Source organism: Lithobates pipiens, unplaced genomic scaffold (genome assembly GCF_037356315.1).
Source record: "Lithobates pipiens isolate NorthernLeopardFrog02 unplaced genomic scaffold, aLitPip1_a1.2 Scaffold_8, whole genome shotgun sequence".
NCBI classification, from domain to species: domain Eukaryota; kingdom Metazoa; phylum Chordata; class Amphibia; order Anura; family Ranidae; genus Lithobates; species Lithobates pipiens.
In genome coordinates this window covers 591,076,770-591,100,008 of record NW_027507903.1, presented here as the reverse complement: position 1 = coordinate 591,100,008, position 23,239 = coordinate 591,076,770, and the positions used below count along the sequence as shown (strand labels likewise).

The 23,239-nt window shown below is 41.3% G+C and overlaps 1 protein-coding gene across 1 annotated transcript in view; it reads right to left on the bottom strand.

Annotated features, from left to right (window-relative positions):
* The window catches only part of LOC143962292 (uncharacterized), a 214,771-nt gene that overhangs the window by 11,155 nt on the left and 180,377 nt on the right, over window positions 1–23,239 (bottom strand). The gene's annotated exons all lie outside the window — the stretch shown is intronic.

The window sequence follows — 23,239 nt, the reverse complement described above, 5'->3', positions numbered from 1 at the left end:
TATAATGTAATCGTATGTAAATATTTTTGAGTCTATTAAATATGCAAAAAAAAATAATTCACAAGTGCACTTTCATTTGGACCGAGTTCAGACTGAACCCAGCTCATCCCAAGTCATAATTACCAATAATAGAGGGAAATGTTTGCATTCATTTAGTAAATATTATTAAAGCAGTTCTTTACTCACATCATAAGAAATAAAATAAAGCCACCTTTGAACAGTTTTGAAGTGGCAATTAAAAAACTAATTATACTATGTTGTAATTTGTTTTATTTTGCACCCAATAAAACTTTGTGAAACAAAAAAAAACAAAAAACAAATTTGTACTTTTTTAAATGCAGGCTTTTGTTGTTGGAAATACCTTTGGTGTTTTTAGACTCTGGGCTCTTCCCCCTATAGAAATTAGGGACAAAGAATTGCTGCCACACATGATGATGCACAGGCAGGCCTTGTGTCTATGCACTGAATGCTCTACTCAGAAACATTGTTGTTTAAAATGAACAAGAAACCCTTTCTCCTAAGATCCCATGAGAATTTGCAAAATCTCACAGTTAGCAGTTGGGATCTCCCCGGAAGGCTCTGGTGAAGTAGCCTTCCCAGGCAACAGCTGTTAGAGCCTGTCTATTTTACAATTGCCTAAAGCAGACAGTATTAAAACACTGATATGTTTCTACCTTTCTACACTATTCAACATTAAGAGAAATGCCTAACATATACTGTATTTATCAGCGTATAACACATACTTTTTTCCCCTTAAAAGCAGGGGAAAATCGTGGGTGCGTGTTATATGCCGACCCCCCAAAATTCTGAGCCTCTGGGCGGCTTTCAGCCACCTTCGGCTCTTCAAGGCGACTTTCGGCCACCTTCGGCTCTTCTTGGCAGCTTTCGGCCACCTTTGGCCGTTCTCGGAAGCTTATGGCCGCCTTCGGCTCTTCTCGGCGGCCGAAAGCTTCCAAGAACGGCCGAAGGCATCCGAAAGCTGCCAGAGAAGAGCCGAAGGCGGCCGGAGGCCCGCCAAGAACTACCGCACGCCGCCGAGATACACATCCGCCTCTGTATCTCGGGGGCGGCATTTTTAAAAAATAAAATAGACACGTCTGCAATGGGGGACAAGACTGCAATGGGGGACAAGACTGCACTGGTGGGACAAGGCTGCATAAGGCTGCAATGGTGGACAAGGCTGCATAAGGCTGCAATGGTGGACAAGGCTGCATAAGGCTGCAATGGTGGACAAGGCTGCATAAGACTGCAATGGTGGACAAGGCTGCAATGGTGGACAAGGCTGCAGATGACACTGATGGGCATATAAATGTAAGTTTTTTTTTCCCTTAAACTTCCCTCCTAAAAGTTTTTTCCTTAAAATTCCCTCCTAAACTTGGGGTGCGTGTTATACGCCGGCGCGTGTTATACTCTGATAAATACGGTACTTCAAATTTTAGTTTTGCACCTTGTTATGTCCAATTTAACCACTTACCACAAACCGCCATAGCTGTACTCCCTTACTTTGTCACTAAATACCGTTGTTATGGCAGCAGCTAGTTGCCATAACCCTAGTATTTTCAGAAACAGCGGATGCTCCTCTTTGGGATAAAAGTGGTCTCTGCAGCAGATTCACAGCAAGATCACCTTTATCAGGGGCAGGAGAGGGCCAGGTTTATGCCCACAAAAAAACGTGAGGTAAAGGCATAATGAGCTAGTATGCACTGCTTACTGGCTCATGAAATACTTCCTTTAGAACAAAGCACTGACATTGCCTCTCGGTCACCGCTGAGGGAGCTGACATGTTCCCTCTGCATTTCTTTTTCACAGTGCTGGAGCCGCAATGATGTCACTCCCGCACATGTGTGTGGGAGTCCTGTTTCCGGCAGAGAGCTCTGATTTTCCGACAGCATCCACCGGACCTTCAGAACGCATGCGCTGCTGACATCAATGGCTGGATGCAAGGTGAATATCTCCTAAACCGCACAGGTTTAGGAGATATTCTTTTTACCTACAGGTAAGCCTTATTATAGGCTTACCTGTAGGTAAAAATCACCAAGCGGAGGATACAACCGCTTTAAGATGTCCTGTCATACTTTTTTTTCTATTACAAGGGATGCTTATATTCCTTGTAATAGGACTAAAAGTGACCCAATTTTTTTTGTTAAAAGGACAGTGTAAAAATAAAAAATAAAAAGTAAAATAAATAATAATAAAAAGAATTACAGCGAGCTCGCACGCAGAAGTGAACACATACGTAAGTCGCACCTGCATATGAAATCGATGTTCATACCATACATGTGAGATATTGCCACTATTGTTAGAGTGAGAGCAATAATTCTAGTAGACATGTGCGATTCTTTTCGTAGGTTTAGAAAATTAGTACGAGTTTCCAAAAATTCGTACGAGTTTCCAAAAATTCGTACGAGTTTCCAAAAATTCGTACGAGTTTCCGAAAATTCGTACGAGTTTCCGAAAATTCGTACGAGTTTCCGAAAATTCGTACATTTGCAAGCATCCAAAATACAAATTGCTATGCTTCTGAATTTTATATGAAATTTCGTTTACGAATTTCAGATCAAAATTCTGTTACAACGGAAACGCGACTGGTGTTTTTTTTGACCAATCAGAGGTTTTCTTCTGCTGCTGAGTTAGGATTGGGGAAATTACCCTTTTTAATATGGGAGTGGGAGACTGGTACTGGTAGTCGATTGGAGATTCAGAATCGGACAAAATAAGAATGTTGTTAATAACGTTTTATTATTGTCATAATAATTACGATTATTCATTACGATGAAGTTAAAAACCTAGGAAGGTAGAACAGCACAGGGATGGTGGGAGCCCATCATAATGAGCACAGCAGGGTTACAGCCCCAGGAGGAACTCTCACCATCCCTGTGCTGTGCTGACTTCCTGGGTTTGTACCCGTGCTGTGCTCATTATGAGGGGCTCCCACCATTCCTGTGCTGTGCTCATTTTGAGGGGGCTCCCACCATCCATGTGCTGTGCTGACTTCCTCTTGGGGCTGTACCCCTACTGTGCTCATTATGAGGGTCTCCCACCATCCCTGTGCTGTGCTGACTTCCTCCTGGGGCTGTACCCCTGCTGTGCTCATTATGAGTGGCTCCCACCATCCCTGTGCTGTCCTGACTTCCTCTGGGAAGTCAGCACAGCACAGGGATGGTGGGAGCCCACTCATAATGAGCACAGCAGGGGTACAAACCCAGGAATAAGCACAGCACAGGGATGGTGGGAGCCCCCTCATAATGAGCACAGCACAGGGATGGTGGGAGCCCCCTCATAATGAGCACAGCACAGGGATGGTGGGAGCCCCTCATAATGAGGAGGGAGTGGTGACAAATAATGGTTTACAGTCACTTTAATACTTTGAAAGTATCTAGATTAAAAATATGAGCTTGCAATGAACTGCTAGGCACATTTTTGAAGAGGAAATGTATTTTATGTATAGTAGAAAACTTATATTTTGAGTAACATACTGTAACTTTTCTTAGGTTTGGAAATGTGGTTCTTAATGGTTAGAGGAATATATTATTAAATATAATAAGCGAATACAGCATGAAAATACAATACTACACCACTCAGTTATTAATGAAAGGAACTATTCAACTTGATAAAAATGTATGAGAAACTAAAAAAAATTAGTGGAAAGTAATTTATCTTACCTGGTATGATGTAGTATTGGGATCCTTCAGCTGCTCCTTGTTCTCTTCATCAACGGTAATCCTTCTACTTGGCTGAGCTCTGTTTCACCTTATATTCATTCCACCCCCATTCAATAACATGAGACGTCTTTAGATTGGCTGTAGGGAATTATTCAGAACAATGTAAGGTGTGTTTCCTATTGATTAGAGGTATGTTTGCATTTTCATTTGTATTCAAGTTATTTCTCCAGTCAGGTGACAAGCACATTAACATTTGAAGGTTTGGAGGGAAGACACTAAAAGGGAATGTAAATGTAAAATCCATGGTTCGCACTTATCATTAGCATTTATAAGAGACGATACTGTGATTGTAATGACAATGAGAGAGGAAGCTGTAGAGGGTATGCATATACTTGTAGACATTTGTCAGGTGCCAAAATTTATTTACAAATCAGACATTGTTAAAACCATTGAAAATTGGATAAATTATACATTGTACCCCAAAATAAAATGCATGTAATGCATTGTATCAAAGTTTTATGTGTCATGTTTCCTGTGTATAGGAAATCATTAACCACTTGGGTACCGCGCTATTGCCAAATGACGGCAACAGCGCGGACCCACATTTCCGGGACTACGTCTATTGACGTCGTCCCGGATATGAGCGGCCTGCGCGCCCCCTGAGGGGCGCGCGCGGCGCGCTCTGTGATCGGCGAGTCCGTGAGACTCGCCTGATCACCGATCCGTGCAAGGGGTCGATCCCGACCCCTTATCACGTGATCAGCTGTCAGCCAATGACAGTTGATCATGTGATAGAACGGAGCCGGTAATCGGCTATTATTCCTCCTCGCGCTGACAGCGCGAGGAGAGAAAAAAAAAGCCGATCACCGGCGGCCGTGATCGGGACATCAGTCCCGATCACGGCCAGCAATACAGCTGACCACCTGCCCCCTGCCAGTGCCCACCTGCCCACCGCCGTGCCATCCTGAATAAAAGTAAGTGTCCCCCATCAGTGCCCCCATCAGTGCCCATAGTGCCCACAGTGCCACCTACAGTGCCACCCACAATGCCACCCACAGTGCCATCCAGCAGTGCCACCAACAGTGCCACCCACAGTGCCCACAATCTGCCTCAAAGGTGCTGTGACCCAGTGCCGCCCATCAGTGCCCAGCAGTGCCGCCCATCAGTGCCCAGCAGTGCCGCCCATCAGTGCCCAGCAGTGCCACCTATCAGAGCCACCTATCAGTGCCACCTATCAGTGCCCATCAGTCCCATCTATCAGTGGTACCTATCAGTGCCCATCCGTGCCACCCATCCATGCCACTTATCCGTGCCACCCATCCATGCCATCTTATCTGTGCCCATCTTTGCCCATCAGTGCCGCCTTATCTGTGCCCATCGGTGCCGCCTTATCTGTGCCTATTAGTGCCGCCTTAACTATGCCTATCAGTGCCCACCAGTGCAGCCTATCAGTGCCCACCAATGCAGCCCATCAGTGCCCACCAATGCAGCCCATCAGTGCCCACCAATGCAGCCATCAGTGCCGCCTAATCAGCGCACTTCAATGAAGGAGAAAAATGACCCGTTTGCAAAATTTTATAACAAACTATTAAAACATGATTTATTTATTTTATTTTTTTGCATCTTTTTTTGTTTGTTTAGCAAAAAATAAAACTCCGAGCTGTAACTAAATACCACCAAAAGAAAGCTCTATTTGTGGGAAAAAAATGATAAAAATTTCATTTGGGTACAGTGTTGTATGCCCGCGCAATTGTCATTCAAAGTGCATCAGCGCTGAAACCTGAAAATTGGTCTGGGACTGAGGGGGGTTTAAGTGCCCAGTAAGCAAGTGGTTAATGGTGGTTTCAACATGTTTCGCTCTTGCACTTCATCAAGAAACCACTTAGAAATGAATGCAAACCATTCCAACCACCCACTTGGATAAATCAGAGTGGGCAAGGGTCAAAACCAAAGGGAACCCCAAATAAATATGTGGATCCTGTGCACCCCACCCAAAGGGATGCACAGAGTGAACCACAGGAGGAGATAATCAGGAGGTGTGTAATTTCAAAATGGGGGGGGGGGGGGTAACTTACAGGGGCACTCAAAGATGTCTATCAAATTCTAAAACCCATGGAATTTTGTTAGTACAAGGTGGCTGTTCATGCATGAGAGTCCCCTGATTCTAACCTATATATTTTTTTCATTTTGGATAGCATAGATAATGCTAGAACCCTTATCATTTTTGTCTGGTCTGTTTTGCATAAGGTATATTTACTTACATACTTTTAACTCACTTTCCTATAATTAAAATACAACAAGAAGATCAAATATCTTCAAAGTGAGAGGAAATCCTCTCTTAGATAGTTATTGCTTCCAATGTCATTGTCAGTTGTATTCATTGAAAGATTTCCCATGAACTCCTGTTCCAATTTTAACCATACCCATTTGGATTTCCCATCATTTTCTATTCTTTTTGATAATGATCTCTCACTGAGAGCAATACAATTTGATAGGAATTCTACTCTTTGGCAATATCTAACATGTTTCGGTTTCAGATATACTTGAAAATTCTGTTTGCTCATAAATATCTCTATTCACAGAGAATCAAATAAACCAATTGCACCTCAGGTATTTAATTTTTATAAATTCCTTTTGAAAGGTGGGACTTAATGATTAGGGAAATTTATTATTAAATATAAAAATGTAATAAAGCATGATAATACAATAATACAACACCCAGATGCAAATGACAAGGACTATTCAATTTCATGAAAATGTATAAGAACAAAAAAATGTATATGGAAAGTTCTATATCTTACCTGGTATGGTATAATATTGGGATCCTTCAGCTGCTCCGTGTTCTCCTTGTCTGCCAGTAATCTTTCTACCTGTCTGAGTTCTGATTCACCTTATATTCACTTCACCCCCATTCACTAACATGAGACAGCTTTGGATTGGCTAAAAGGATCTATTCAGAACAATGTAAGGTGTGTTTCCAATTGCCTAAAGGTCTACTTGTATTTTTATTTGTATTTAGGTAATTGCTCCAGTGATGTGACCGGTTCAGTAACATTTGAAGGTTTGGAGTTAAGACAATAGCAGGGAATGTAAATATAAAATCCATGGATTGCACATCATTTCTAAAAGATGATACTGTGATTGTAATATCAATGATAGAGGAAGCTGTAGAAGTTATACAGATACTTGTAGAGATTTGTGACTTTACAGTTTCATGTTATAGTATACTTGGTACTTTCATTCTGCTATTATACTGTCTCTATAATACTCTATGTCATGATTTTTAGGTGATGCGTTCTATTTAATGAGACACCAGGGGTCTACAATACCCCTGTTGTCTCACCTGTCTTCCAATGAATCTAATGCAGTTCAATGTACATGGAAAAGTGGCACAAAAGTGGGATCTAGTGTCTGGAAAATTGACATGGGGGCCCGGAAGTGTCATTTTGCTTCCAGGTCAGTAAGAGGAAGGGGAAGGGGGAGATGTTTGCATGCACTTCTTCCCTCTACCCACTGGTACCTACCATCCCTCTCCCGAGTGTGATGATGGGCGCAGACTACTCGGGTTACATGGTGGGGCGGGCACAGAGGATGTGTTTCATTCTCTACTGTCACCTCATTATGATCTACACGTGCATTGCAGGTGAAGTAACAGGAAGGAACCCCGCTTCATACGTTTATTTACCAGCAGCACAGAAAAAGGCTTTCATAAATATATCTTTTCCTCCACTGAGGATTTTTAATAAAAACTTTGCTGTTTACTTAAAATAAAATATATATTCCTGATATGTTCATTTGTATAGTAACTGGGATTTACAGGGACAAAAGTTCTAGTGACACACTGGACACCAAGGAAAGAGCAGTATATTTTACAGTGGAACATTAGAGGCTTAAATCAGAAAGTTAAAAAAAAAACAGGAGAAGGATCCATATTTTTAAAAAGTTATTTTTAGCTGTGACGGGAAGTAAAAATTACAGTCACAAGGCAAAAAAAAAATAGTCTTATCCTTGTGTAAAGCTTTATGAATTGAACGTAATACTATTAGATTGTCTTGCAGGCACTAGGCAGAATACTTTAAGAATTTCCCACAGAAAAAGAAGTCAGATTTGTTTGGGAATTGACTTTAACTAAACATTTACAGTATACTTGGCTCAATAGAACATCCAAAAATTCGGAAAGCTGCACTTCTGAACAGTTCAATCATGAATAAGCACTGATATAGTGTGAAATACCTTAATTTTTCGATGTCCCCACTGTGTCATAGTGCTGCATTGGAATGCTTTTACTACCATAATAAAGACTGGATGTTTTTCAGAAGTGCAGCCATCCAGATTTTTGGATGTTATATTGTGCACAGTTGGATGAACTGGGCTAGCACTTGAATACTTGAGGATTGTGGAAGACAGTGACGGCGGATCCACTTGGAGTAACAGTTTATCTAAGTTCATGCTTGACTGTTTAATTAAGAACTCAGCAGGAATCTAAAGATAGTTTGGCCTGTTGATGGGTGGATTATACCTGAGCATCCAACTGTGTCTTCCTATATAGCATGAAATATAGAGAATAGACTATAATGAATGCTCTCTAATAATACATTTATAATTGTATATTATGAAGAAATTCCTATTTACATGTTGTGGCCTTGCATTTGTGGTGTGGACAAAGAACCAGCAAAGTCCCCATAGTACCAAAACAAATTTGTATTATTCGTGTCAGATGCCCAAACACATTCTTTAAACAAATTAAATGTATTGTAAATAAAGAAGGGCCACTTAAACTGTGTCATTCACATTGTGTGCAGGCTCTGTGCTTGGGTGTACCCAAGTTGATCGATCAATAAACCTGAGTACATTCAGCCTGCCCATGCATAGTTTGTATCTCGACTGGTTCAGCAGCCACTGTTCCTTTAATATGTGGATACAGCCCACATTCCTGGCCCACATTAAAAAAAGTGACAGTTAACCCTTCTAGTGCTTAAACTTTTTATAAAAAACAATCAAAAGCTATTGCTGGCAGATCCACATATATGGTATTTGCTGTTCTTAATTAGGGATGAGCCGAACACCCCACCCCAGGTCACCTGCACTGAGCCATAGACTTCTGTTATTAGCTGCAGGTTTGGTGCACCATACCTGCAGGATATAATAGAAGTCTAGGGTAAAGTACAGCTAACCTGCAGAAAAGCCACAGGTGCACTTGTCTGCACCCTCTGTGTGGGTAAACCAAAGCATATCAGTGTGAAAACAGCCTTAGGCCCCATTGACACTATCGGTCTGACCCTCCGTTCACCTCTATCGAGCCGCAGATGTAAACGGACCGTTTACACCCCGCCTACCTCCAATTCGATCCGTCCCCTTCTATCTGGGAAGATGGGATCCAAGGGCCCATAGAGTAGAGTGTGTTGTGTCCATCTGCATATGCAGAGTGGACATGGAATTGTCATCTGTCTGCACCACTCGTTGTGGCCCGCGACCGGTTACCAAGTCGCTTAAGTGGCCCTCGCTCTTCAAAAGGTTGGGCACCCCGGTCTACTATGTATCACCTGCTTTATCAGTTATGGGTACCATATAAGTAAAGGGCTGATAATACTATCCTCCTCCATGACACAGTCTGTCCCCAATGGAGTGCCCGGAGGAATGTAATGGCACCCGATGCCTTGTACTTAGCATATAGAACTCACAAATGTGTCCAAGTATACTTGTTACTTTACTCTTGGTATTCATAACTTTGACTTTGTATGACATGTATCATCTTATGGCTAACAATGTTTATCACTTGTTTATTCTTTTGATAAAAAAAAAGTGTTTGGGGACCTGGGTCCTGCCCCATCAATGCAAAAAAAGTTCTAAAAAGTTTTAAAAACAGATGGTTTTTCAGGAGCAGTGATTTTTTTAATGCTTAAAGTGAAATAAAAAAAGTAAAATATTCCTTTAAATATCATGCCTGGGGAGTGACCTTAGTATGCCTGTAAAGTAGCACATTTTTCCATGTTTTGAATTATACCACAGCAAAATTACATTTCTAAAGAAAAAAAAGTAATTTAAAACTGCTCGCGGCTGTAATGAATTGTCGGATCTCGGCAATATAGATAAAAATCATTGAAAAAACCAGCATGGGTTCCAAACCTCAGTCCATTAACAGGCCCTTTGGGTCTGGTATGAATATTAAGGGGAACCCCACACCAAAATTTATAAAAAAAAATGCATGGGCTCCCACCAAACTCCATACCAGGCCCTTCAGGTCCTGGTCTTAAAACAGCTTGTACAGTCCCTATGCAATACCTTCTGATCTATACTTAGTTGGTCAGAGGTTAATCCTGCAGCCAAACAATGACCCAAAACATACTACCAAGCTATTTCAGAATTACCTTAGAAGAATAGAAGATAAAAATAGACTTTAAAGCGGTTCTTCACCCTAAAGGGGAAGTTCCGCTATTCTGATCCCTCCCCCCTCCGGTGCCACAATCGGCACCTTTCATGGGGGAGGGGGTGCAGTTAGCTTGATAATCCAGGTAACTGCACACACTTCTGGCCAGACCGCTGCAGAACCCCCAGAGACGCCCCGCCCCCCCGTTGTGTTCTGGGAAACACAGTTCCCAGAGACACAGCGGGGGACCATAAGAGACGCGCAGCGTGACTCGCGCATGCGCAGTAGGGAACCGGGCAGTGAAGCCGTCATGCTTCACTTCCCGATTCCCTGACAGAGGATGGCGGCGGTGGCAGCAGCGAGACGAGCGATCGCTCGTCATCTGCCGCCGACATCGCTGGACAGGTAAGTGTGATTTTATTAAAAGTCAGCAGCTGCAATATTAGTAGCTGCTGGCTTTTAATATTTTTTTTTTAGGTGCAGCTCCTCTTTAAATCATAATGTTAAATTATAGTGTAGCGCTATATAAAATATGATTAAACCACTAAGTGATGTGACAATAATATATAAGTATCAAAATTGCATGACATACAAAAGTGCTTGCCCAAACTGCCCAGCAATTGCATAAATAATGAAAAAATTATAATGAACCCAAAAAAATGTGAAAACAGTCCAAAAAATCTGTTATTCGATTAAATCCAATCCACACGTGAGAGGGAAAGAGCCATCCACCTTCGTCCTATGAAGATCACATGCAGGCATGCCTGCATGTGATCTTCATAGGACGAAGGTGGATGGCTCTTTCCCTCTCACGTGTGGATTGGATTTAATCGAATAACAGATTTTTTGGACTGTTTTCACATTTTTTTGGGTTCATTATAATTTTTTCATTATTTATGCAATTGCTGGGCAGTTTGGGCAAGCACTTTTGTATGTCATGCAATTTTGATACTTATATATTATTGTCACATCACTTAGTGGTTTAATCATATTTTATATAGCGCTACACTATAATTTAACATTTGGAATTTTCTTCACTACTGTATATCCTTGTGATTGTGTTAGCAGCTTTTTTGTATGTAATTTTTGGGGTTAGCGCAGTGTTGATTGTCATTGACAGTTTTTTTTGGATCCTCTTTAAATCATGAAATGACCAGTACTGTCTTCAAATTTACATCCCATCAAGCTGAATTGGGATGAACTGAATAGCAAAATCAAAGCAACCTACAAGTACAATGCAGTGGTGGGAACATCTGCAGCCATATGGGGTAGAACTTTCTAAATAAAGTTTGATTTCCATTGTAGAAAGAATGCCAGGATTTTTTTTTTTTTAATCAATAGTTTTCATTACATTTTTATCAAGACAAATGACAGAAATTATGACTAAATAACAGATCAGTTACAGTATTTAGATACATAGATAATAGTATCCAAAAATAATAAAAAATATAATATAAAGAAACCCATATTAATTATCTCAATTATAATAGGGATAATAAAGGTAACGATCGGGAGGTTATTAATACATCCATTGTGGAGACAATACACAAAAGTAATATAAATATTATCTTCATATATTTATATACTGCCAATTCAAGCATTTCAAAGATAATGAACCTAAATATATTCCCAAACACCCTTATGGGTGTTAAACTGTGTTTGGGACAGTAATAGTAACCTGCCATTTAATAGATACAAAACAAAGGTTAACATATTAGAGCAGGGTAAGTAATTGTTTAATTCAAGTTACCTAGGAACAAAGAACTCGTGCAATGTTTTGGGGACTAGCCCATTTTAACCATGGCTGCCATATTTTATGAGTATGTTCTTTTTTGTGAGGCCGAAGAGCTAGAATTGATTCATAAATGTAATGAGTTTGAGTCGATTCTATCACTTCTTTTATGGAAGGAGGATCAGGATTTTTCCATTTCCTCGTTATACTTATCCTGGTTGACACCAAAATATGTGTAAACACATTTCTAAACTGGATAGGATATCGATCAAGATCAATGGATAATAGAGCCAGTGAGGGATTTGGAGGAATGACTGTTTTGGTAATTTCAGACATAACTTGAAAGATTTGTTCCCAATACTTCCCAAGTTTAGGGCATGTCCAAAATGTATGTAACATATCACCTTTTTTTCCGCACAATCTCCAACATTTGTCGTCAAATGTGCCGTTGAATTTAGATATTTTCTCAGGAGTAAGATACCATTGTTGAGTCAATTTAATGGATACTTCCCATAATGTAGAGCAGCATGTGGCCTTATATGTGGTGTTACAAGCTTTTTCCCATTGGTCAACTATATAGGTGTATCCTAAGTCTTCTTCCCATCTAATTAAAGGGATAATCTTTATAAACACACTTTTTTGTTGAAGAAGATTATAGAAAAGGGAGATCCTTTTTTGTTGATGTATGGGGATCTTAAGGAAGGACCAAGCCGATTGGGGAACATTATAGGTCCATGATGGGAGATTGGAAATGCAATTCTTAGTTCGGATGTAGAGGAATAAATCTGAATTTGGCAATTGAAATTTCTTTTGAAGTGTAGGAAATGGTTTGATCACCCCATTATCAAGTAGATCAGATAGATATTTAATTCCCTTCTCTATCCATGGTGTAAATGAGGTTGTCTTCATGAAATTATGTAGAGTATTTAGCGGAATTTGGACTTTGGTAGGAAGAGGGTGTGAGGAAGTTAGATGCAGAAATCGAATGCAGGATTTAAGTGTTGCTAATATTGTTGGGGAGATGCGAGAAGGTATCTTGGCTCCAAGTGCCATGGAAGGAATCCATATTGATAGATTATTTCCAGGGACCCTAGCAGTTTCCATCTTCCCCCATATTGTAGATGGAGGAGATAGAAACCATTCCTTAGACTGTGTGAGAACCGAGGCTAAATAATAATCTTGAAAATCCACATACCCTGTTCCTCCAGCTTGACGTTTCTTCACTAAGTTTGAATTAGCACATCTAGATTTCTTACCCTGCCAGATGAATCTAGAAAACAGAGTCTGAAGGGATTGGAAAAATTTTAATGGAATTGGAAGAGTTCTAAAAAAATATAAAATTTGGGGAAGGTGAAGCATTTTAAATGCTGCCAAACGTCCCATCCATGAAAATTCATGGGATGCTAGTTTAGTGAGATTTTCTTGTAATGCATTATGAAGTGGAATATAATTATATTGGAACAGTGTTTTACATGAATTTGATAATTGAATACCCAAATATTTAATTGTACTTCCAGTCCATGTATAAGGGAATTTGAATTTAAGATGTTTAGCAGTATTTTCATCTATCCTCAAGTTCAATATACACGATTTATTCGCGTTAAGCCTGTAATAAGAAATTTTGCTGAACATATTTAGTGTTTCCTGAATTTTCGGTAAAGCTTTCACAGGATCAGTAATCATAAGAACAACATCATCTGCAAAAAGGTTTATTTTATGTTCTTGTTCAGCAATGGAAACTCCTAAAAAAAAAAATTGTTGGACCTACTAATACTCTCAGCTAGGGGTTCGATAACAAGGTTAAAAATCACCCAACGAATAAAATTCAAAGTACTAACAATAATTTACAAAGCGATCCATAACCCTGCCCCCAGCTACATCACTAACCTAGCCCCAAAATACCAACTAAGCCACTCTCTTCGGTCATCCCAAAACCTCCTGCTCTCTATGTCCCTTGTCACCGCCTCCCATGTTCACCTCCAGGATTTCTCCAGAGCTTGTCACCATCCTTTGGAACTCCCTACCCCAATCTCTCTGACTGTTCCCTAATCTATCCATCTTTAGGTGATCCCTGAAAACCCTTTTCTTCAAAAAAGCCTAGCATGCTTCTAACACTGTTTTACTTCCTCCATCAGCTCATCTCCCCACAGCTATTACCTTTTGTATTTTGTGACCTTTCCTTTTTAGATTGTAAGCTCTAACGAGCAGGGCCCTCTGATTCCTCTTGTACCAAATTGTAATGTAACTGTAATGTCTGCCCTCATGTTGTAAAGTGCTGCGCAAACTGTTGGCGCTATATAAAACCTGTATAATAATAAAAATAATAATAATAATAAATCTTTGGGGGACTGTCTAAGGCAGTGGTTCTCAACTCCTGTCCTCAGGACCCACTAACAGGCCAGGTTTGCAAGATGACCGAAATACATCACAGGTTATATCATTTGCTGCTCAGTGATTGTGTGAGGAGGGAGAGGTCTGCATCTCTCCAAGGTAATACTTAAAATCTGACCTGTTACTGGGTCCTGAGGACAGGAGTTGAAAACCACTGGTCTAAGGGGTCTGTGTTCTGTACTTTTTAAATAGATGCCAGAAAAGAGATTTCATTTCTGCAATTTAAAGCCATTTTTTCTTTGGTAATGTCAGTGCTTAAAACAAATTACTGCCCCGGCCAAATGGAACTCTTTATTTGCTATTTATTTTTTGCACACTGGGGACCGATGGCAATGACAGGTGGCACACTGGGGACAGATGGCAATGACGGGTGGCACACTGGGGACAGACGGCACTGGCACACTGGGGACAGATGGCACACTGGGGACAGATGGCACACTGGGGACAGATGGCACTGGCACACTGGGGACAGATGGCACACTAGGGAGATATTTTAATTACGGCCGCTGCAGTCGTTCATCTCTCCCTCCTCACACGCTGTCTGTGTGAGGAGGGAGAGCAGCGCTGAGAGATGATCTCATATGTTTACATATGAGATCATCTCTCATTGGGCACGCCGATCGTGCTGTAAACGGTCGCTGTGATTGACCATTTAAAGTCATCTGTGACTGGCTGTGTCCAGGGGACACGGTCAGCACAGAACTTCCCCGATGCGTGCTCACGGGAGCGTGCATTGCAAATTAAACAGGAGGACGTCCAGGGACGGCCTCCCGGCAATTGGCGTCCGCTCTGCAGTCGTCTTTCGACTAAAGAGTGGATGCCTAGTGGTTAATTTATATTTAGTGGCCCTGTATTTGTAGTATGGACAAAGAACCACCAAAGTCCCCATAGCACCAAACCTAATTTGTATTATTCATGTCAGATGGCCAAACAGGTTCTTCAAACAAAGGAAATGTAAATACAGAAGGGCCACTTAAAGGATGTCATTCACATTGTGTGCAGGCTCTGTGCTTAGGTGTTGCTCTTGTTTTATTTCCATTGTTATAATCTGTTTTATTATGTTAATCTGTGACTATTATCAGATTTGGATCAGTATGACCAGGTACATTTCATTTGCTTTATACTCTGATTTACATTTAGAAAAAAGAACCTTTAGGCCAACCATAGACATAACAATTTTTTTTTCCTGCAACCTCGGGTTGTGCTTTGTTTGTCCGGTGGGGGAGGGGTGCATGGGAATCTGTCCCCGCAGGGAGAAGACGGTGATTATTGCTAACGGCTATAACAGCTGCTTACAATAGTTGCAATACTTGCATGTTGAATCCAGCAGGCAAGTTGTACCCATGCTGATCGATCAATAAACTTGGGTAAATTCAGCTTTCCCATACATAGGTTGAATCTTGGCCGGTTCAGCAGTCACTGTTCTTTTAATATGGGAATACAGCCGACATGCCTGGTGTACATTAAAAAAGTGACAGTTAACCCTTCTAGTGCTTAAGCTGTGTATAAAAACCATCAAGAGCCATTGCTAGAAGATTCATATACACAGTAAATACTATTCTTCATAACTACTGTACATGTGAGATTTCATGCCTTTCCATCTTGTGTTGCATTTGTGTGGTGTACATTTATCCTCCTGTAAGTAGCACGAGTGTGACTAATACTGAATCTCATTTGGGTAAAATCAGTAAGGAATTCATTGGTTTAAGTGAACAGTGGATCCTTTATAAATAGACCCCTTGACATTTATGAGTTCTTTTATTTGAGGTTAGCAAATACAGTTACATTCCTTTTGCAAAACATACACAATGCCAGGAAAAAGAAAACATATTTTTGCTTGCACACCACGGGATAATGGAAGCCAGCAGTACTTCACATAATTTACTAAGCTAAGAGAAAATTCCCTTGCAAAGTGAACAGCATTTTTGCCTTTAGTAAATCAATCCCACGTTATTTATGTATGCCACCAAGTAGGAGAAAGGATAGTTTACACAGTGTTTATGTACTGTACACAAATAGGACTAGGAGGAAATGTGATGGTTTGGGGTTATTTTGCTGAATCTAGAGGTGGTTACTGGCACTCTGAAAATTAGGCCTCAAACAGAAAAGTGCAGTCCCTATGCAATACCCCCTGATCTATACCTAGTTGGTCAGAGGTAATCCTATAGCAAGACAATGACCCAAAACATATCACCATGCTTTTAAGAATTACCTTAGAAGAAAAGAAGATGATAATAGGCTTGAAATCATGAAATGACCAATACTGTCTCCAGACTTAGTGGTGTAGTGGTTAGTGCTCTTACCTAGCAGTAACAAGGGTCTCTGGTTCAAATCCAACCATGACTCTACCTGCCTGGAGTTTGCATGTTCTCCCTGTGCCTGCGTGGGTTTCCTCCCACACTACAAAGACATGCTGGTAGGTTATTTGCCTTCTGTCCAAAATTGGCACTAGTATATGAATGGGGACCTTCGATATTGGGCTCCTTGAGAGTAGGGACTGATGTGAGTGTGCAATGTACAGGGATAGGGACAATTGTAGACACCTCACTCAGGTTGAACTGGATGGACAGGTGTCTTTATTCAACCTTACTAACTATGTAACTTACACCCCATCAAGCTGAATTGTAAAACCAAAGTAACCTACAAGTGCAATGCAGTGGTGAGAACATTTTCAGCCATATGGGGTAGACCTTTCTAAAAATGATTTGATTTCCATTGTAGAAAGAATGCCAGGAGCGTGTTCAGTTTTAATATTTGCAAACAGTGTACATCAGCTTGATGAGCCAAACATTTAGATTATATTATGTTAAAGGGATTTCGTGATTTCATTTTTAGCACTAAATGTTGCATATATTACCTTCATTTTTTATTAACACAAGTAGAGTTTTCCTTTTACACTTGAGAACTCAGTGGCTCACAGCAGGGGTCTGGAGCGTCTCCATTCACCATTTCAGGTCCGATTTCAGCCTGAATTTTGGGCTGAGTTCAGATCTGAAATGGACCAAAAGACACTCAGGGCTTCTGTGCAATTTGCACCAGAGCTGCGGCAGAGATGTGTGAACCGGCTTCATAGAGAGTTGGTCACAATATCCTGCTATGCAAATTGGATGTGGGGAAATCCGCATCCAATTCACATAAGTGTGAACCCAGCTTTAAAATAACTCCCTGCGGGACCTTCTAAGGTGTCTGTGTTCTGTATTTCTTAAGTAGAAGCCAGAAGGGAGAATTCATTTGCTGGCAATTTAAAACCATTTTTCTTTGGGAATGTCAGTGCTTAAAAAAAAAATTCACTGGAATTCTTTTTTTTTTTCTTGTACTGGTACATGTTCCCCAGGGCAGTGCCCTCCTCCATGCTATTTATTTTTTACAACCCTTTACGTTTTAGTCCAGAAAATGGTCATTTTTTATATAACTTATTCAACTAATGGATTTTAGTGGGGTTCAGGTTCAGCATAAAAACACTGCTTGAACCAAACCAAGGACCAGGGACAGTTAGGCCGCGTACACACGGGCGAATTGTCTGCCCAACTTAGTCCGCTGAACCGTGTTTCAGCGGACAATCCGCTCGTGTGTGGGCTTCAGCTGACTTTTTCAGCGGACAGTCTGACGGACTTAGTCTTTCGGAATTTCCGTAATTTTGTCCGTCCAAACTTGGTTTCAGCGGACAATCCGCTCGTGAGTAGGCTAGTTCGACGGACTAAGTATGGCGCATGCTCAGAAAGGATTTACACGCTGAAGGTTGCATTGCAGTGTATTGGACGTCGAATTTCTAGTCCCGTCGTACGCGCCGTACACGTCATCGCGCAAGCTTTCGGCGGACTGTCTGTTCATCGTGTGTGGTCAAGTCCGTTCATTCAAAATTACGACGGACTGTCTGTCGGATTGTCTGACGAACTTAGTTGGGCAGACAATCCGCCCGTGTGTACGTGGCCTTAGACTCATCCCTACCTGTTACATTAAGACATGGCTGTGTTTGATTCACACTGTACTTGTCCTGTGTGAATGAGGCCTTAGTTTGCAATTCACCTTTTTGAAACATAAATTCAAGGATTATTGACCATTTTTATTTTACGTGCATATTTATCAATGATTTTGCCTAATATTAACCCAAAGCTGGCAGATAAATTTAAGTCAAGTCACTTTTTATTGCCATGACAATTACATTCTCAGCCATCTTGCAGAGAGGGGCATACTATGCAGTGAAAAACTTCAATAAATTTTCAGTATACACTTCCCACATTCAACATATACAGTGGTGTGAAAAAGTTTTTGCCCCCTTCCTCATTTCCTGTTCCTTTGCATGTTTGTCACACTTAAGTGTTTCGGAACATCAAACCAATTTAAACAATAGTCAAGGACAACACAAGTAAACACAAAATGCAATTTGTAAATGAAGGTTTTTATTATTAAAGGTGAAAAAAAATCCAAACCATCATGGCCCTGTGTGAAAAAGTGATTGCCCCCCTTGTTAAAACATACTATAACTGTGGTTGTCCACACCTGAGTTCAATTTCTCTAGCCACACCCAGGCCTGATTATTGCCACACCTGTTCACAATCAAGGCATCACTTAAATAGGAGCTGCTTGACACAGTAAGGTCCACCAGAAGATCCTTAAAAGCTACACATCATGCCGAGACCCAAAGAAATTCAGGAACAATTGAGAAAGAAAGTAATTGAAATCTATCAGTCTGGAAAGGGTTATAAAGCCATTTCCAAGGCTTTGGGAATCCAGCAAACCACAGTGAGAGTCATTATCCACAAATGGTGAAGACATGGAACAGTGGTGAACCTTCCCAGGAGTGGCCGGCCGCCCAAAATTACCCCAAGAGCGCAGCGACGACTCATCCAAGAGGTCACAAAAGACCCCACAACAACGTCCAAGGAACTGCAGGCCTCACTTGCCTCAGTTAAGGTCAGCGTTCATGCCTCCACCATCAGGAAAAGACTGGGCAAAAATGGCCTGCATGGCAGAGTTCCAAGGAGAAAACCACTGCTGAGCAAAAAGAACATCAAAGCTCGTCTCAATTTCTCCACAACACATCTTGATGATCCCCAAGACTTTTGGGACAACATTCTGTGGACCGATGAGACAAAAGTGGGACTCTTTGGAAGGTGTGTGTCCAAGTATTTCTGGCGTAGAAGGAACACTGCATTTCATAAAAAGAACATTATACCAACAGTAAAATATGGTAGTGGTAGTGTGATGGTCTGGGGCTGTTTTGCTGCTTCAGGACCTGGAAGACTTGCCGTGATAAAAGGAACTATGAATTCTGCTGTCTACCAAGAGATCCTGAAGGAGAATGTCCGACCATCTGTTCGTGTACTCAAGCTGAAACGAACTTGGGTTCTGCAGCAGGACAATGATCCTAAACACGCCAGCAAGTCCACCACCGAATGGCTGAAGAAAAACAAAATGAAGACTTTGGAGTGGCCTAGCCAAAGTCCTGACCTGAATCCTATTGAGATGTTGTGGTATGACCTTAAAAAGGCCGTTCATGCTCGAAAACCCTCTAATGTAACTGAATTAGGACAATTCTGCAAAGATGAGTGGGCCAAAATTCCTCCAGGACGCTGTAAAAGCCTCATTGCACGTTATCGCAAACGCTTGGTTGCAGTTGTTGCTGCTAAGGGTGGCCCAACCAGTTATTAGGTTTAGGGGGCAATCACTTTTTCACACAGGGCCATGATGGTTTGGATTTTTTCTCACCTTTAATAATAAACACCTTCATTTACAAATTGCATTTTGTGTTTACTTGTGTTGTCCTTGACTATTGTTTAAATTGGTTTGATGTTCCGAAACACTTAAGTGTGACAAACATGCAAAGGAACAGGAAATGAGGAAGGGGGCAAACACTTTTTCACACCACTGTACACATAAATCGATATATATCGCTTTGCCAAAAGTTTATTCATAATATACAGTAATTACAATGTATTTTCATAATGGCTTTGATGAACTGTCTTGTGTTGAATCAGATGTGTCTGCTGTCTAAAGCTCTGATCAATTTGAAACATTTAGTTTCCTTTTCTTATGTGTGAGTATTTTTGCGCTATTGTAAATGTTTTTATCCTTGATTGTAAAACATTTTTGTTTTTAAGCACTTACTGCCAGTATAACATAGAAATAGTTGGGCAAGGTGGCACCGCCTTACCGGACAACATACTAGGTGCGTGATCCAACACTTCTGGGTCTGGGGCACGCATGCTCGTCACCGGCAACCCACTGCTGTTGTGATTATACCCAGCGGGAGCTGATCTGCAGGGTACCACATACTCAATGTCTGCCGACACCCACTGATCATTAGGCACAGAGCCAGAACAGATGTAAACAAGGCAGATTGCCATTCTGTCAGTACAAAAGTCATGGACCCTGTGTTCCTGTAAAGCAGGAACATGCATCCATGCCTTCTACTAGAAAAAAGCACCTTCCACACAGTACAAAACATTGGCTAGGCACACAGTTAACCCTTTGATTGACCCTGATGTTTAACCTCTTCCCAGCCAGTGTCATTAGTACAGTGACAGTGCATATTTTTATCACTGATCATTGTATTAGTATCATTGTATTAGGCAATCACTGTTCCCCAAAAAGTGTCAAAAGTGTTAAAAATGTCAGTTAGTTTCCTGACTGTCTGCTGAAATATCGCAGGCCCTCCATAAGTCGCTGATAGCTGCCATTACTAGTAAATAAGGATGGGACGAACACCCCTTGGTTTGGTTCGCACCAAAACATACCAAATAGGCAAAATATTTGGCAGAACAAACGAACACCATTAAAGTCTATGGGACACGAGCATCAATAATCTAAAGTGCTAATTTTAAAGGCTTATATGCAAGTTATTGCCATAAAAAGTGTTTGGAGACCCGGGTCAAGCCCCAGGGGACATGTATCAATGCAAAAAAAGTTTTAAAAACGTCTGTTTTTTGGGGAGCAGTGATTTTAATAATGCTTAAAGTGAAACAACAAAAGTGAAATATTCCTTTAAATTTCATACCTGGGGGTGTCTATAGTATGCCTGTAAAGTGGCACATTTTTCCCATGTTTAGAACAGTCCCTGCACAAAATGACATTCCTAAAGGAAAAAAGTCATTTAAAAGTATGGCTATAATTAATTGTTGGTCCCGGCAATACAGATAAAAAAAAGTCATTAAAAAAAACAGCATTGGATCCCCCCAGTCCATTACCAGTCCCTTTGGGTCTGGTATGAATATTAAGGGTAACCCCAAGCCAGAATAAAAAAAAAAATTGCGGAACCCCGCACCAAAACTTTTTTAAAAAATGGCGTGGGGCCCCCCTCAAAATCCATACCAGACCCTTTAGGTCTGGTATGAAGGGTCTGGTGTGGATTTTAAGGGGAACCCCGTGCCTAGATTAAAAAAAATGGCCTGGGGTCCTCCCAAAAATACCCTTATCCAGGCACGCAACCTGGCAGGTCGCAGGAAAAGAGGGGGGCGAGAGAGCGGCCCCCCTCTTGAACCATACCAGGCCACATACCCTCAACATGGGGAGGGTGCTTTGGGGTAGCCCCAAAAGTACCTTGTCCCCATGTTGATGGGGACAAGGGCCTCATTCCCACAACCCTTGCCCGGTGGTTGTGGGGGTCTGCGAGCAGGGGGCTTATCTGGGTTATCCCATGCTGTTTTTTTCAATGACTTATTTTATCTGTATTTCCGGGACCAACAATGCATTATAGCTGCTAGTACTTTTAACAGCTTGCTGACTGGCTCACGCCGATATATGTCGGCAGAAGGGCACTTACAGGCAGATTAACATACCTGTATGTTGCCCTTTGCGCGCCGCAACCTCAGTGAGTATGAACGCTAGTCCCACGGACTCGATGTCCACAGGGAAACCCACAATCGTCTCAAGGAGAGGAAGAGCAGGGAAATGCTGATGTAAACAAGCATTACCCTGTTCTGCCTAGTGACAGGACTGTAATCGGGAGCGGTGATCAATGTCATGTCACACATAGCCCCTCCCCCCACAGTTAGAATCATTCCATAGGACACGCCTAACCCCTACAGTGCCATCTAGGCGCGCTGGTGTGGTGGTCGGGACCCCCGTGAGTCCGGTCGCGGGTCCCACGGACTCAATTGCTGCGGGCATACCCGCGATCGTCTCACGGGGCAGCTGAATGGGCGAAATGCCATTGTAAACAGCATTTCCCCATTCTGCCTAGCAATTAGTGATGCTGATCTCTGCTCCATGGGATTGGAGCAGAGATCAGTGTTCACTAAATGAAAGCCCAGCCCTCCACAGTTAGTAACACATCCCTAGGAACACTTAACCCCTTCACTGCCAGTCACATTTACACAGTAATCAATGCTTTTTTAATCTCACTGATCGCTGTATAAATATGAATGGTACCAACATAGTGCCAAAAGCATCCGATCTGTCCCACATAATGTTGCAGTCACAATAAAAATCACCCATTATGAATAAAAATGCCATAAAACTATCCCCTATTTTGTAGACGCTAAAACTTTTGCGAAAACCAATCAATAAATGCTTATTGCAATTTTCTTTACCAAAAATATGTAGAAGAATATGTATTGGCCTAAACTGAGGAAAAAAAAAATTTTATATATTTTTTTGGGGATATTTATTATAGAAAAAAGTAAAAAATAATGCATTTTTTTCAAAATTTATGCTACCGCAGAGGTGATCAAATCACCTCTGAAAGCGCTAATTGTGGGGAAAAAAGGATGTTAATTTTGTTTGGGAGCCACGTCGCAACTGTCAGTTAAACGGCGCAGTGCCAAATCGCAAAAACCCTCTGGTCTTTTGCCAGCCAAATGGTCTGGGCTTAAGTGGTTAAATTACTTTTTTTCCTTTAGAAATTTCATTTTGTACAGGGACTGTTCTAAACACAGGAAAAATGTGCCACTTTACAGGCATACTATAGACACCCCCCAGGTACGAAATTTAAAGGAATATTTCCCTTTTATTGTTTCACTTTAATCATTATTAAAATCACTGCTCCCGAAAAAATGGCTGTTTTTAAAACTTTTTTTGCATTGATACAAGTCTCCTGGGGCAGTTTTATGACAATAACTTGCATATAAGCCTTTAAAATTATCACTT